This window comes from Nicotiana attenuata, unplaced genomic scaffold (genome assembly GCF_001879085.1).
Source record: "Nicotiana attenuata strain UT unplaced genomic scaffold, NIATTr2, whole genome shotgun sequence".
NCBI classification, from domain to species: Eukaryota; Viridiplantae; Streptophyta; class Magnoliopsida; order Solanales; family Solanaceae; genus Nicotiana; species Nicotiana attenuata.
This window is the reverse complement of record NW_017670246.1, coordinates 226,314-242,136: the sequence shown is the minus strand read 5'-3', so window position 1 is coordinate 242,136 and position 15,823 is coordinate 226,314.

Here is a 15,823-nt window from a genome sequence, read left to right as displayed (position 1 = left end):
CGAGACCAACTTCCATGAGACTTCAAATGGCGGACCGATCTATGAAGCGTCCCTTGGGCATAATTGATGATGTACTTGTTCGTGTTGATAAGTTCATATTGCCGGCGGATTTTGTGATATTGGATTGCGAAGTGGATTTTGAGGTGCCAATCATTCTTGGAAGACCTTTCCTAGCTACGGGGAAGGCATTGGTTGATGTGGAAGCAGGGGAGTTGACATTCCGTGTGGGTGATGAGAAGGTGGTATTTCATGTGTGCAAATCAATGAGACAACCCAATAGCACGGAGGTGTGTTCAATTGTGGACATTATCACGGCGGTGATAGTGGATGACACAAGTGCCTTGATTAATGTTGAAGATCCTCTTGAAGCCGTGCTTCTTAACATGGATGTCAATGATGATGCCGGTAGAGTGGAGTGTGTGAATGGGTTTATATTCATATGAGCCTAGGAAGCTATCTTTGGATCTTGAGAATCGCAAAACTCCGCCAACCAAGCCATCAATCGAGGAGCCACCGGTGTTGGAGTTGAAACCACTTCCTCCACACCTCAGGTATGAATTCTTGGGCTTTAATTCTACTCTTCCAGTTATTCTTTCTTCTTGCCTTACTAACTTGAAGGTTGAGGCCACTGTGGAGGTGCTTCAAAAGCGAAAAAGGGCAATAGGATGGACTTTGGCGGACATTAGGGGAATAAGCCCCGCATTTTGCATGCATAAGATCATCTTGGAGGAGGATGCACGGCCATCTCTTGAACATCAAAGGAGACTCAACGAGGTGATGCAAGAAATAGTAAAGAAAGAGGTTATCAAGTGGCTTGACGCCGGTGTGGTTTACCCGATCTCGGATAGTTCATGGACCTCTTCGGTCCAATGTGTGCCAAAGAAGGGTGGAATGACGGTAGTGACCAATGCCAACAAAGAGTTGATTCCTACTCGGACAGTTACGGGTTGGAGAGTGTGTATGGACTATAGAAAGCTGAATAAGGTGACAAGAAAAGATCATTTCCCACTACCATTCTTGGACCAAATGCTCGATCGTCTTGCGGGCCGGGCCTTTTATTGTTTTCTAGATGGCTACTCGGGGTACAATCAAATTCTCATTGCCCCGGAGGATCAGGAGAAGACAACCTCTACATGTCCTTATGGCACGTTCGCTTTATCGAGAATGCCATTTGGACTATGTAATGCCCCGGTGACCTTCCAAAGATGTATGATGGCAATTTTCACCGATATGGTGGAGGATATCTTGGAGGTATTCATGGACGACTTCAGCGTGGTGGGAGATTCATTTGAGGAATGTTTGGTGAACTTGGATAGGATATTGGCGAGATGTGAAGAAACCAACCTTGTGCTCAACTGGGAGAAATGCCACTTTATGGTGCAAGAGGGAATTGTATTGGGTCACAAAATCTCAAGGCAAGGAATTGAAGTTGATAAGGCAAAAATAGAGGTTATCTCAAGGCCCCCCCTACCTCTGTCAAAGGGGTGAGGAGTTTTCTTGGTCATGCCGGGTTCTACCGGCGATTCATTAAAGATTTTTCAAAAATTGTGAACCCGCTTTGTAAATTGTTGGAGAAGGATGTCAAGTTTATCTTTGATGAGAAGTGCATGGAGTCTTTTGAGCTATTGAAACACAAGTTGACCACAACTCCTATCATCACCTCACCTAATTGGGATTTGCCTTTTGAACTTATGTGCGATGCGAGTGATGTAGCGGTGGGTGCGGTGTTAGGTCAACGGATCAACAAGATGTTCCATCCTGTGTACTATTCTAGCAAGACGATGAATGAGGCCCAAAGAAACTACACAGTGACGGAAAAAGAGCTATTGGCTATTGTCTTCGCGATGGAGAAATTTTGACCTTATCTTATGGGAGCAAAGGTGATCATACACACGGACCATGCAGCCCTCAGGTATTTGATGACTAAGAAGGATTCGAAAGCAAGATTGATGAGGTGGGTGCTACTCCTTCAGGAATTTGATTTAGAGATTGTGGATAGAAAGGGAAGAGAGAATCAAGTTGCGGACCATTTGTCTCGGTTAGAAGAAGAGGGGAGACCATGTGATGGTATTGAGATTAATGATAGGTTCCCCGACGAGCAGCTTCTTTCCGTTTCTATGTGTGATATGCCATGGTTCGCGGACATCGCCAACTTCATTGTGACTGGTAATGTCCCGTGTGAGCTCTCTTCCAACCAAAGGAAGAAACTCAAGCGGGATAGCTTGGATTTCTATTGGGATGATCCGTATCTGTTTAAAATTTGCACGGATGGGGTGATAAGAAGATGTGTACCAGAAAGTGAACAAATGAACATATTGGAGACTTGTCAGTCTTCTCCCTATGGTGGCCATCATGGGGGGGTGAGGACGGCCTCAAAAGTTTTGAGTTGCGGATTCTATTGGCCGACATTGTTCAAGGATGCTAGTGACTTGGTGAAGAGATGTGACGCATGTCAAAGAGCCGGCAGTATTTCAAAGAAAGATGAGATGCCCCTCTATATGATTCTTGAGGTGGATATTTTTGATGTTTGGGGCATCGATTACATGGGTCCGTTCGTGAGCTCTTGTGGTAACACTTATATTCTTGTGGCGGTCGATTATGTCTCCAAATGGGTGGAAGTTGTGGCTTTACCCAACAATGAAGCCCGAAGTGTTGTAGCGTTCTTGAAAAAGAGTATCTTCACGAGATTTGGTACTCCTCGGGCCATTATTAGTGATGGGGGGTCCCATTTTTGCAACAAGGCTTTCGACTCATTGCTTGCTAAGTATGGAGTTAACCACAAAGTGACCACCCCCTATCATCCGCAAGATAGAGGTCAAGTGGAAGTCTCAAATCGGGAAATAAAGAGTATTTTGTCCAAAACGGTGAATGCTAATAGGACCGATTGGTCGAAGAAATTGGATGATGCTCTTTGGGCTTATCGGACGGCTTACAAGACTCCAATTGGTATGTCTCTGTATCGGTTGGTGTTTGGTAAGGCTTGCCATCTTCCGGTGGAACTTGAGCACAAGGCTATGTGGGCATTGAGGAAGTTGAACTTGGAATGGGATGTTGCAGCCAATCTCCGTGTGGAGCAATTAAATGAGCTTGATGAGTTTAGATTTCATGCCTACTCCAGCTCGTCCTTGTAGATGAAGTACCTTCACGACAAATATGGTCGGGGAAAGGAATTCAAGGTTGGTGATATGGTTCTTCTTTTCAACTCCCGATTGAGGTTATTTCCGGGCAAACTCAAGTCTAAGTGGAGTGGCCCCTTTGAAGTGGTATTTGTGACTCCTTTTGGTGCTCTTGATCTCAAAAACAAAAATGGTGAGGTATTCCGGGTTAATGGGCATCGCGTGAAGCATTACTTGGGGAAGATTGATGACAGCCACGTGGTGGCCCTCCTTCATTTGAAATGATGAGATGGTAACATGTGTCGTGCCGCGACGTTAAATCGGGCACTTCTTGGGAGGCAACCCATGTCTTTTTCTATTTTCTTTGATTTTCTTTGTAGACTAGGATTTTTGAGCTAATGGTTTGTGAAATGTTACAGGATAATGTTGAACCAGTGCAGAACAAAAGTAAAAAAATGCCAGGTCTCTGAAGTTTGCCAACGCGGCCACGCTACAAAATAGTGCGGTCAGCGTAGGCTGGTGCAATGAGGAGTTGAGTCTCTGAAGTTGCCAGCGCGGCCGCAGAGCACATTTGTGCGGTCCGCACTGGGAAGGCCCAAATGTTCATGCTCTCTGAAGTTTCCCACGCGGCCGCGTAACAAAACAGTGCGGTCCGCGTGGGCATCTCAGTTCAATGTGAAGGATAGAAATCCAGCGCGGTCCGCGTCCATTTCTGCGCGGCTGCGCTGGTAGGTAAGTGATGGGTCCCACAGGTTTTCTATAAATAGAGACCCTAGGCCTCATTTTACCCTTTACGCACTCTGACTTCCTGAGTGTAAATTTTTACTATTCACTGAGACTTTTGCTTCAAGTAGTTGAATCTTCATAATCCCTGGTAACATTCCTTGCTAATTTCATTCATAGTTTTAATTTTTAATTATTTTGCTTGCTTCCCAGTAGTATAACTTCTTATTTTCTTCTCATTTTTCTTGGGGTTAATTATTAGGTTAGTTTCTAGTGTTAGTTTTGAACATTGGGCATGAATTCAAAGATGGTTAATTGAGTAGGGACAATTAGGACCCATAAATTGATCAAAAAGGGACTCAAATGAATAAACCCTAACTCAGTTAAAACCCTAGGCCCAGCGCGGCCGCGCAGCCTTTCTACGCGGTCTGCGCCACGTTTTCTGTGTGTGCTGCCTCTTATCAGCGCGGTCCGCGTCACATTTTCGCGCGGTCCGCGCTGGCCCAACGCGATCGCGCTACAAATCAGTGCGGACCGCGTTGGGGAGATTCAGAGAGCTTGATTTGGGATAATTGCCAAGCACGGCCGCGCTCCAGTTTTACGCGGTCCGCGCTACCCTAGCGCGACCGCGTGACTCTTTTGCGCGGTCCGCACCCCCTGCTCTGATACACAGTTTCTCTGTTTTGAAATCAACTGTGTTCCCCTCCTGTGTGATTCATCTAATTCACTACATGTGCTTTAACTAACAATGTTAGACATGTATTTTTTGCAGATCATGGTTAAGAAACGAGGAGGTAAAGAACAACAACAACCCAGGAGAGGTGGTTCCTCCCGAGGGGGAAAGGGAAAGAGAATCGCTAAACTCACTCCCCGGGGCCGGGCAAACATGAAAAAGACCCGTAAGCTGATACGGGCTGCTGATAGGGCTGCCTCCCACTCTACGGGGAGTGAGTATGCACCTTCCCGGAGCATCACCTCAGAATCAGCCCTCACTGACACCACTGACCCACTCCAATTACATGACACTCCTTCACCTTCACCCACCTCCAAGAGACTGGTCAACGTAGTTTCGGATTTGTCTGATGATTCCGTAGCAAGAAGTGAAGAACAATACTCTACCTCCCCCACAACTTCATTATCTGGGGAGAGTGCAGGATATGGTGAGGGGGGTGAGCCTCAAGTCGGGGGAGTTGATCGAACCAGAAAACCTGAAGCCTGGGCAGACAGATTTGTGATTGAGATAGCGTTCCACAAATTTAGAGAGTGGTGGCCAGTGGGAAATTGATCCTGGAGAGACAATTCATTGACAGTGATCTTCTACCTCTCAACCCAAAGGTGCAAGAGCAATTCCGTACTAGAGATGGCTGGGGCTTCTTCAAGGAGAGATGTATTGATGCCAATGAGCATATGGTAAAAGAGTTCTATTGCAATGTTTTTCATGTGGTTAAGGACACAAAGGCGACGAAGGTGCGGGATAAAATGGTGGTTTTTGATGGGAAGTCCTTAAATGAATATTTGGGGTTCAAAGAGGAGGATGAAACAGAATACTTAGCGAAGTTAGCAATGGGTGAGGAGGTGCGTCCTTTGTTGGCCGAGTACTTGGCAGCCCCGGGCACTATTCCAAAATGGTTGAAGGCGGGGGAGAAGATTCTACGGAACACATTCAATTTTGANTCCTTTTACGCGGTCCGCGCTTGTGAAGTTCAGAGGCTTGCAAATTCAAGGAAAAGTCCCACGCGGCCGCGCTACAAATCAGTGCGGTCGCGTGGATGAGATTCAGAGAGATGGTGTTTTAGCCAAAGTACTGCCATGCGGCCGCGCTCCATTTATACGCAGTCCGTGCCCGTCTTCAAGCACAGCCCCGCTATATTTCTGCGCGGTCCACGCTAACCCCGCAGGGGTATTTTTGTCCAGTTTTCCAGCCCGGTATAAATAGGACACTTTACCATTTTTAGGTCAAGTTTTGTATATCAGATAGCTGCCGCGCTCGTGAGACATATGTTTTAGCCTATTTTGGGCATTTTAGCTTTATTTCATCATAGAATATTGTAGTTTAACATTAGCTATTAATTAATATGGTTATTTCTTCTTCTATTTCTACTGTTTCTTCTTTAATTATGTCTAGCCAAAACCATTAGCTAGGGTTGTGGCTCAACCCTAGTGTGGGTAATTGATGGGTGTTGCCATCTAAGGTTAGGATGATATTGGGTGTTTGCTATTTGGGTTAATTTCAGGTTTTAATTTAGAATTGGTGGTTGCAAACACTGATTTTAGCTTTGTGGGTATAAATCTTCTTGAGAAAGAGAGTCCATGACCCCAAAATTGACCCAACAAGGAATTGGGATGGACCTATGAGGAATGGTAGTCCCAATTAACGGGTTGAATCTCGAGAGAGTAATCACCCTACTTGAACCCTAGTTGCTTGGTCTAATTGGCCTACCCAATTGGTCTCGAGAGAGTCAATTGGGCAAAATCACTCTCTTTACCGAGGGTGTGAGAGTGGGTACAATTGTGCAATGGTTATAGCATAAGCCCCAAGTATATCATCTTATCCTTAGTATCATCTACTCGTTGGTTAACCACCTAGGTAACGCCACGACCCTAGTCCCTTTCTCTATATTAATTACAACTTAGCAATATCTCCATAGAATAATTTAGCTTCATCTATTAGTCTTAAAGTAGAAGATATAAAAATCAAAACCAAAAATGTTAGAAGTGATATTAGAAGCACAACCGCAACTCTAGGCTAGACCGATATTATAACTCCTTTACTAGCTCCCTGTGGAATTTCGACCCCGATCCACTATTCGGGTATTAGTTATTGATACCCACTCTTCCTACCATTGTGTAGTGTTGAGACGGCCGCGATCAGTAACTCACAGGATGTTTTCTCAAGAATAGATCTGACTATGCATCTGTTCAGCAAGTAGCAGGCAATGTTGATTGCCTCAGCCCAGAAACTCTTAGGCAATCCACTAGCAATTAGCATGATGCTCCCCATGTCTTCTAGGGATCTATTCTTTCTTTCTACAACCCCATTTTGTTGTGGAGTTCTAGGTGCAGAGAAATTATGATCAGTACCATGTGAGTGACAGAACTCAAAGAATTTTTTAATTCTCAAACTCTATTACATGGTCTGTCTTATACTTAATACATTCAAACCTAGTTTTTGTTGAATCATTCTCACAAATACATAGAAAACATCAAAGGTTTCATCTTTAGGTCCCAAAAATAGAGTCTATGTATAGCTGGAGAAGTCATCTACAATGACAAAAACATACCTCTCACCTCCTCTGCTCCTCACTCTCATTGGTCCACATAGGTCCATATGAAGGAGTTCCAGAGGTTTGGAGATGTTGACAACCTTTTTAGATTTAAAAGGTGACCTTACATGTTTCCCACTAACACAGGAATCACAAACCTTGTCTGAGAAGAACTCAACTTTTGGTAGACCGAGGACCAGGTTTTGCTGCCAACTTGTTGAGTTGGGAAAGACTGGCATGACCCAGTCTTCTATGCCATAGCACTGGGTTATCTTCCACTACACTTAAGCATATGTGCTCACTCTGGGGAATAGACATAATAGATATCTTGTAAACATTATTATGTCTCTTACCTTTTAACACAACTTCATCAGTATCAAGTTTAGTGACAATGCAGATTTTGGAATTGAATTTTACTTCATTTCCTTTGTCACACATTTCGGAGATGATAAGAAGATTGTGTTTAATGCCTACCACATAATACACATCTTCTATAGCGTGAGAGAGTTACTTACCAACCTTTCCATTACCTGTTATCTGGACCTTTTTCCCATTTTCAAATGACACACTCCCTCCTTCGAAGGCTGTCAGTGAGAGGAAGTTTTTCTTTTCTCCAGTCATATATATTGAGCATCCACTGTCTAGATACTAGTCTTGATTATTCCCTCTCAGTTTAGACTGCACCAGAAATTACATGTTAGTCTTGGGAACCCAGACAAACTTGGATCCCTTTTTGTTTGAAAAAGGATGAATCAGATCTCTTCTTGCCCAGTAGGGAAGAAGATTAGAAGCTATTTTCTTATTAACCTTAATCTACTTAGTATGGACAAAAGTGATGGCTTTTGTCTCTTCCTCCTTCTTCACATTTTTAGCAATACCAAAGGTTTTTCTAAACTGAGCATGAATTAAGACAGGAAATATATCTCTAAAATGCCCTACCTATCCATAATGAGTGCACAATTTATTATCAGAAATTCCTACATACTTTGGATCAAACTTGGGAACAGGTTTTCTACTACCAATTGCTGATTTGCTAGAGCTGCAATTTTCATTCAACCAATTCAGGACATCTGAAGATCTGTGCCATTTGCTTAGTCTAGATAGTTCATAATTAGCCTTTTCTAGATTTTCTTGTAGGACTTTATTTCTACATTCAACATCACAAAGATTATCTTTAGCCATTTTTAATTCCTTTTCAAGTTTATCCTGCAGATGACTCATTTTTCCTTACCATGTATATCAGGAGACTTGTTATTCTTAGAAGTAAGTTCAAGAACCTGGTTCTTAAGGTCTTTGACCTGTCCCTCTAGATTAGTTTGTCAGATTTAAGCTCTTTGAGATCAAGTTTGACACATGAAAGATTGCTTATTAACTGATCATTTCCAGCACTCATTTTGTCTATTTCAATCATCATGGTTACAATTAGGGCCATCAGTTATTTTTAAACATGGCATGAATGTTTTCTTCTCAATGTTAGAGATGCTTACCTGGTTTGTTTCATCTTCAGTTTTTGAATCACTCATGGCCATCATTCCTATTACTTCTTCTTCTATTTAGGTTTCTTCAATCGCCATCAGTGACACTTCGATGATTTCATCTCCAAAGTCAGCTTCTAGGGTCCTCCATATATCATGAGCAGAGATGCAAGAGGACACTTTGTAGATAATATTTCTAAGCAAGCTTCTGAAAGCATGTCCTTTGCTTTAGCATATTTCTGGACTAGGTGACGATCTTCATCATTGTATTCCTCTTCTCTCTTGTTGCACTTGTTACCTTCACCAACCATTTTGGTCGAGAGAATTGGTCCATGACTGACAATTACCCATAGGTCAAAATCATTATCCTGAAGGAACGTTTCCATACATAGCTTTCAGTCATCATAGTGGTGTCCATCAAATAGATGAGTCTTCCAATATACATTCCAAGTTGTACTGCTGGCTTTGTCTCAACTGCCTGATGTTTATCAATTACAGCATAGAGACTTATAGCCTCATCCTCCTTTTCTTCCTCTTTATCACTTCGATTGTCCTCATATGCTGCCCAGAAGGCATGCTTCATTGCTCCAGTGAATCCTTTACCTAGGATTTTTCCTTTGTTGGAACCCTTTTCTCTCATCTTCTCCCGTTTCTCCTTTTTAGCTCGTTCTTTCCTAAGCTCAATTTCCCACATTGGGTATTCCTTGACAATATGATCTAGCTTGCTACACTTGTAGCACCTATCATAGTTAGCTTTGTCAATCTTCTTAGGCTTACCGATGGTCTCTCTCTTAGATGCACTTTTGGAGTTCTTCATGAAGCTCTTGAACTTAGAAAACATTGCTAGGTCAGGATCATCATTGTCAGATTCATCTTCTTCAGAATCTTTAAGGACCAAGGCATTCTCCATATTGGGTTCTTCCTTGCACAGTTCTATCTTCCTCATTTCATGAGTTTTTAAGTTTCCAGCCAACTCATCAAGTGAGATTTTGTCCATCTCCTTGGCTTCCTGGATCGCTGTGACATTTAATTCCCATGAAGCTGGAATGATCCTTAGAACTTTGCTGGCCAACTCTTCTAAGGTAAACATATTTCCAAGTGATTTTAGTTCATTAGTTATTATGGTAAACCTAGTCATCATCTCCTAGAGGGGCTCAGACTCTTTCATGAAGAAGAGCTCATAGTTTCTCATTAGTAGTTCTATCTTTGATCTCTTCACTTGGTTTGTTCCTTTATGAGTAGTTTGTATTGCATCCCATATCCCTTTGCATTAGAGCACGTAGAAATTATGTTGTACTTATCAGGACTAAGTCCGCAGATAAGGATTTTCTTAGCTTGTACATTCTTCTCCATCATTCTGAAATCTGCTGCCAAAAAATTTAGAGGGGTCCTTAGTGTTGGCCCAAGAACAGGTGAAGTTTTGAAGACTGACAAAAGAACTCAGACATGGACCAGGTCCATCCTGTGAAACACAGTTATGATCGACCCAAACATGTGAGATGCACGTGAAGGAGATAAATCTAACTTAATAGAAGTAATATCTCCTGATCTGATAAAAAAGGTTGCATACTAGATAAGGAGAGAAAGACTCCTTACACGAAGAGAACACAGTTCAAGAAGAGGATAGTGTTAGAGTATGAGATCAACTAGAACTCTTCTACGATGGGAGAGTAGAATCTGTATCCTAGTTAATCTCTAATCACTAACCCATTAAATATCAGTGTTGTTCTCTTTTAGAGGTAATGCACATAAGCAGAAGTTAAACACATTTAAGAACAAAAGAGCAAGGCGATTTTGCAAGCAATTTATGTGTGATTCAAGCATGCAATCCTGAAGCTACTTGAACAAGATAGAAGAACTAGTTCCAAGTGTCTGTCTTTTATTTCTAGTTCAATTGTAGTAGGTGATTTTACATTGTACCTTTCAGCTTTCATAGAAGCAATTGTAGTAAGTACTTAGAGTTTCAAGCTAGTGTTAACTTGAAGTTGTCGCAACAGTTGAGGCTGTGTGCCACAACGGGATTAGAGTTAATTCTTAGGTTTACAAAGAGTTTCGTAAATGTTGTTTTGGCTCAGTGATTTTAGTGGAAGTTTGGGAAAATCCTACTGAGTAGTAGGTCGTGGTTTTTTTACCTTTTGAGCCAGGTGTTTTCCACGTAAAAATCTATGTGTTCTTTATTTTCTGTTTTTATTATTCCACTAACAGTAGTAGTTGGAACACCTAGAAGAACCAGGTTTTTCGATAGTTCAGATAAGCGAAAATTGGATACCACACAAATCACCCCCCTCTTGTGTGGTATTGACGTTTAGAACATCAATTGGTATCAGAGCGGGTTATCCTTGAAGAGGTTAACACCTTAGGAAAAGATCAAGATAAGTGCACCACCTGGGAACTGGGAAGGGTAATCCACTGCTAGGCCTCCACTCTTTAATGGTCAGTACTATTCTTGGCGGAAGAACAGGATGAGAGATCACATCATCGGAGAAGACTATGAACTCTGGGACATAGTCACTAATGGTCCCCTGGCAACTACAAAGAAGAATGCTGAAGATGTGGACGTACCAAAGACAAGAGCTAACTGCACTACTGAAGACTTGAAGAAATGGGAGAAGAATGCCAAAGCCAAGAAATGGCTTGTGTGTGGACTGGGTCCAGATGAGTACAGCAGGATTCAAAGTTGTACCACTGCCAAGGAAATGTGGGACACTTTACAAGTGGCTCATGAAGGAACTTCTCAAGTAAAGAGATCAAGAGGAACACTACTATATTCTCAATATGAGAATTTCACTATGAAGGAAGGAGAAACTATCCAGGAGATGTGCACAAGGTTCACAACACTAACAAATGAACTTAAATATCTTGGGAGAATTATCCTTGAAGAAGACAAGGTTGAGAAAATCTTGACAAGAGACTTACTAGTGACTTGGGAAAGCAAAATCACTGGTATTCAGGAATCAAAGAATATTGCTACCCTCAAGCTTGATGAACTGATTGGAAACCTCACTACCTATGAATTGAGAAGGCAAACCATGAAAATGGATGCACCCAAGAAGGAAAGAAGTCTGGCACTCAGAATAACTGAAGGTGCAGATCTGGAGGATGATGAAATGGCCATGATCACAAGAGATTTCAAAAAGTACCTAATGAGAGGAAAGGGTTCTTCAAGAGGTACAGCCTTCAACAAACCAAGGGCTCCTGAGAAACAGACCAACGAGGGTTGCTACAAATGTGGAAAGACTGATCACATGATCAAGAACTGTCTTCAGTGGGAAATTGAATGGAAGAAGGAAAGGGCTGAACGAAGGACATGAAGAAGGAACAGGTTCAACCCAAAAGGAACAAAGGATCAACAAAAGCTATGGTTGCTGCTTGGGGAGAAACATCAGATGAGGATTTAGAAGATGAAGCTGGAGATGAACAAGCACTTATGGCCATCAGAGAATCAGATGATGAACAAGAGGTAAGTGTCCTTCATCTCAAAGATAAGATAAAATTTCTATGTAAAGAAAGGTTGTCTGAATTATTACTGTACTTCATCGATGAGTCTGAGATAATTAACAATGAGAAGGAAGAGCTGTCTAGGGAGTGTGTGATCTTAAAAGCCAAGTGCAAGAAACTAGAATCTAGGGCTAATGAGAATGACTGTAAAAATGCTGAATTGAAGAACCAGGTTCTTGAACTTGACACCAGTGTCCTAAAACTTAGGTCTGAAAATTTAAAACTAAAGTTAGGAACATGTAAGAAGAAAGTTGATCTCACACATCTCACCTTAGAAGAAAACCTAGGAAAAATGAAGGATGAGTTGTACAGGAAAGATGAGTAGATAAAAGTCTTAAAAGAAGACCTAGGAAAGGTAAAGCATGAACTAGACAGAACTTGCAAATGGAATAAGGCTTCTGATGCACTATCTTGGCTACAAGAACATCACAGTAGCAATAAGAGAGGACTTGGCTATTGGGCACAAGCACCTAAGTGGGATCCCAAAAGCAAGTACCTCACTCTTCCTGAAAACAAAATTTGCGCACGCTGTGGCAAGACTGGTCATTACAAAAATGAATGTAATGCTAAAGAAAAGGCTAGTCAAAAGAATAAAGTATTTGTTCAAAAGAAAAATAGGTTGCCTGGGTGGGCCAAAAGGAATTTAATTTACCCCTTTGCCTATAGAAAGGGACCCAAACTAGTTTGGGTTCCTAAGACTAACCCCTGATTTCTTTTTGCAGACCCAAGTGAAGGGAAGTAGCCAAATATGGTACATGGATAGTGGCTGCTCAAAACATATGACTGGAAGCAAGAACCAGTTCCTTTCACTTGAAGACTTAAAAGGAGGTAATGTCTCCTTTGGAAATGGGAAGAAAGGTGAGATTATTGGGGTTGGAAAGGTAGGTAAGACAGACTCACATTTCATTGGGAATGTCTACTTGATAGATGGCTTGAAATATAGCCTAATCAGTGTGTCACAACTGTGTGATAGAGGTAACCTTGTAGCATTTACCTCTACCAAATGCTTTGTAATTAATCTTACCACTGACAAGATTGTTTTGCAGGGAAAATGAGTTAACAATATTTACATTGTAGATTTATCCACTCTTTCAGAAAATGAACTCACTTGCTTGAGTGTGTTGGATAATGATCCCCTCCTGTGGCACAAGAGACTTGGTCATGCAAGTCTGAATCAACTCAACAAATTAGTCTCCAAGGACTTGGTAATAGGGTTACCTACCATAGAGTTCATGGAAGACAAAGTTTGTGAGGCCTGTGCAAGGGGGAAGCAGGTAAGATCATCCTTTAAAAGCAAGAAAATGGTAAGCACAACCAGGATGATGGAACTGGTTCAAATGGATCTCTGTGGTCCAATGAGAACACTGAGAAGAGGTGGTAAGAAATAAGTGATGGTACTTGTTAATGATTATTCTAGGTTTACCTGGGTAATATTCTTAACATCTAAGGATGAAGCATTTGACATGTTTACTACCTTTGTTAGAAAAACTCAGTAACAACTAGGTAATCAACTTGTATCAATCAGGTCTGATCATGGAACTGAATTTGAAAATGCTAAGTTTGCTGAATTTTGTGATGAGCATGGCGTAGATCATAATTTCTCTGCCCCTAGGACTCCTCAACAAAATGGAGTAGTTGAAAGAAAGAATAGGACTCTTGAAGATATGGCTAGGACTATGCTTCTTTCTAGTAAACTGCCCCATAGCTTCTGGGCAGAGGCTGTAAATACTGCATGTTATATCATTAATAGATGCATGACTAGACCCCTTATAGAGAAGACTCCCTGTGAGTTACTTAAAGGGAGAAAACCAAATATATCCCATCTTAGGGCATTTGGATGCAAGTGCTTTGTGCACAATAATGGAAAGGACTCCCTAGGTAAATTTGATGCCAGAAGTGATGAGGGAGTATTCTTGGGATATTCTTCACATAACAAGGCTCTAAAAGTGTTCAATAAAAGAACTTTGTATGTAGAAGAAAGTGTGCATGTAGTTTTTGATGAAACTAACATTCTTTCTGAGAGACATGAACATGAAGATGAAGCTATTGGGCTGGTAAAAGATTTGGGTGAAGTCTCAGCTCAAGCTAAAGTTGCACCAAAAGAAGGAACAGGTGATGGAACAGGTTCTTCCATCCAGGGCAACCTGACAGGGGGAACTGAACAGAGAGGAACTGAAACCAATCCCCTAAAGAAACCTGTTCATGATCCTGTTCCACAGCAACAGAACATGGGAGAAACATCAAGCAGAAATCAGTTGGTTGTGAAACCTCACAAGTATCAACGTTCTCATCCCATTGAGAACATAATCATTGATCCAACCTCTGGAGTTAAAACTAGATCACAATTAAAGAATCTGTGTGCTTTTGATCTTTCCTATCTCTTATTGAACCTAAAAATGTTGTTGAGGCTTTGCAGGATGCAGATTAGGTAAATGCAATGCAAGATGAAGTCAATCAGTTTAAGAGAAGTCAAGTTTGGCACCTTGTTCCAAGACCCAAGGACAGATCAGTAATTGGCACTAAATGGGTCTTCAGAAACAAGCTTGATGAAGATGGAACAGTTACAAGGAACAAAGCAAGACTGGTGGTCCAGGGTTATAGCCAAGGGGAGGGTATAGACTATGATGAGACCTTTGCTCCTGTTGCAAGACTGGAGACAATAAGACTCCTCATAGCCTTTGCAGCACACATGGAATTCACTCTTCATCAGATGGATGTCAAAAGTTCCTTCTTGAATGGCTATCTAAAAGAATAAGTGTTTGTTAAACAACCTCCATGGTTTGAGAGCAAGGAATGTCCTGAACATGTGTACAAATTAGACAAGGCTCTCTATGGACTCAAGCAGGCTCCTAGAGCATAGTATGAACGATTGTCCAAATTCCTGCTTGAACATGGCTACAAAAGAGGTAAGATTGACAGTACTCTATTCCTGAGGGAAAAAGGTAAGGATCTTCTTGTGGTACAAATATATGTTGATGACATAATCTTTGGGGCCACCACTGATAAACTAAGTAAGGATTTTGCCAAATTAATGGGGAGTGAGTTTGAAATGAGTATGATAGGTGAGCTTAACTTTTTCTTAGGCTTACAGATCAAACAAAACCCAAATAGAACCATGATCCATCAGCAGAAATATGCAAAATAGTTGATCAAAAAGTTTAAAATGAATGAATCAAAGGAAATAGACACCCCCATTGCAACTGCCACTAAATTAGACATAGATGAACCTGGTCCTTGATGATAAGCAATTTCCTAACTTTGTATTGGTGGTTAAGCTGAGTTCTTGCAGGATCCAAGTAAGTAAAAATCACAGAGTTTGTCATCATAAAAAGGGGGAATTTGTTGGCCCAAGAACAGGTGAAAATTTGAAGACTGACAAAAGAACTCAGACACGGACCAGGTCTATCTTGTGAAACACAGTCATGATCGACCCAAACATGTGAGATGCACGTGAAGGAGATAAATCTAACTTATCAGAAGTAATATCTCCTGATCTGATCGAAAAGGTTGCATACTGGATAAGGAGAGAAAGACTCCTTACACGAAGAGAACACAGTTCAAGAAGTGGATAGTGTTAGAGTATGAGATCAACTAGAACTCTTCTACGATGGGAGAGTAGAATCTGTATCCTAGTTAATCTCTAATCACTAACCCATTAAATATCAGTGTTGTTCTCTTTTACAGGTAATGCACATAAGCAGAAGTTAAATGTAAATTTAGAGCAAAAGAGCAAGGCAATTTTGCAAGC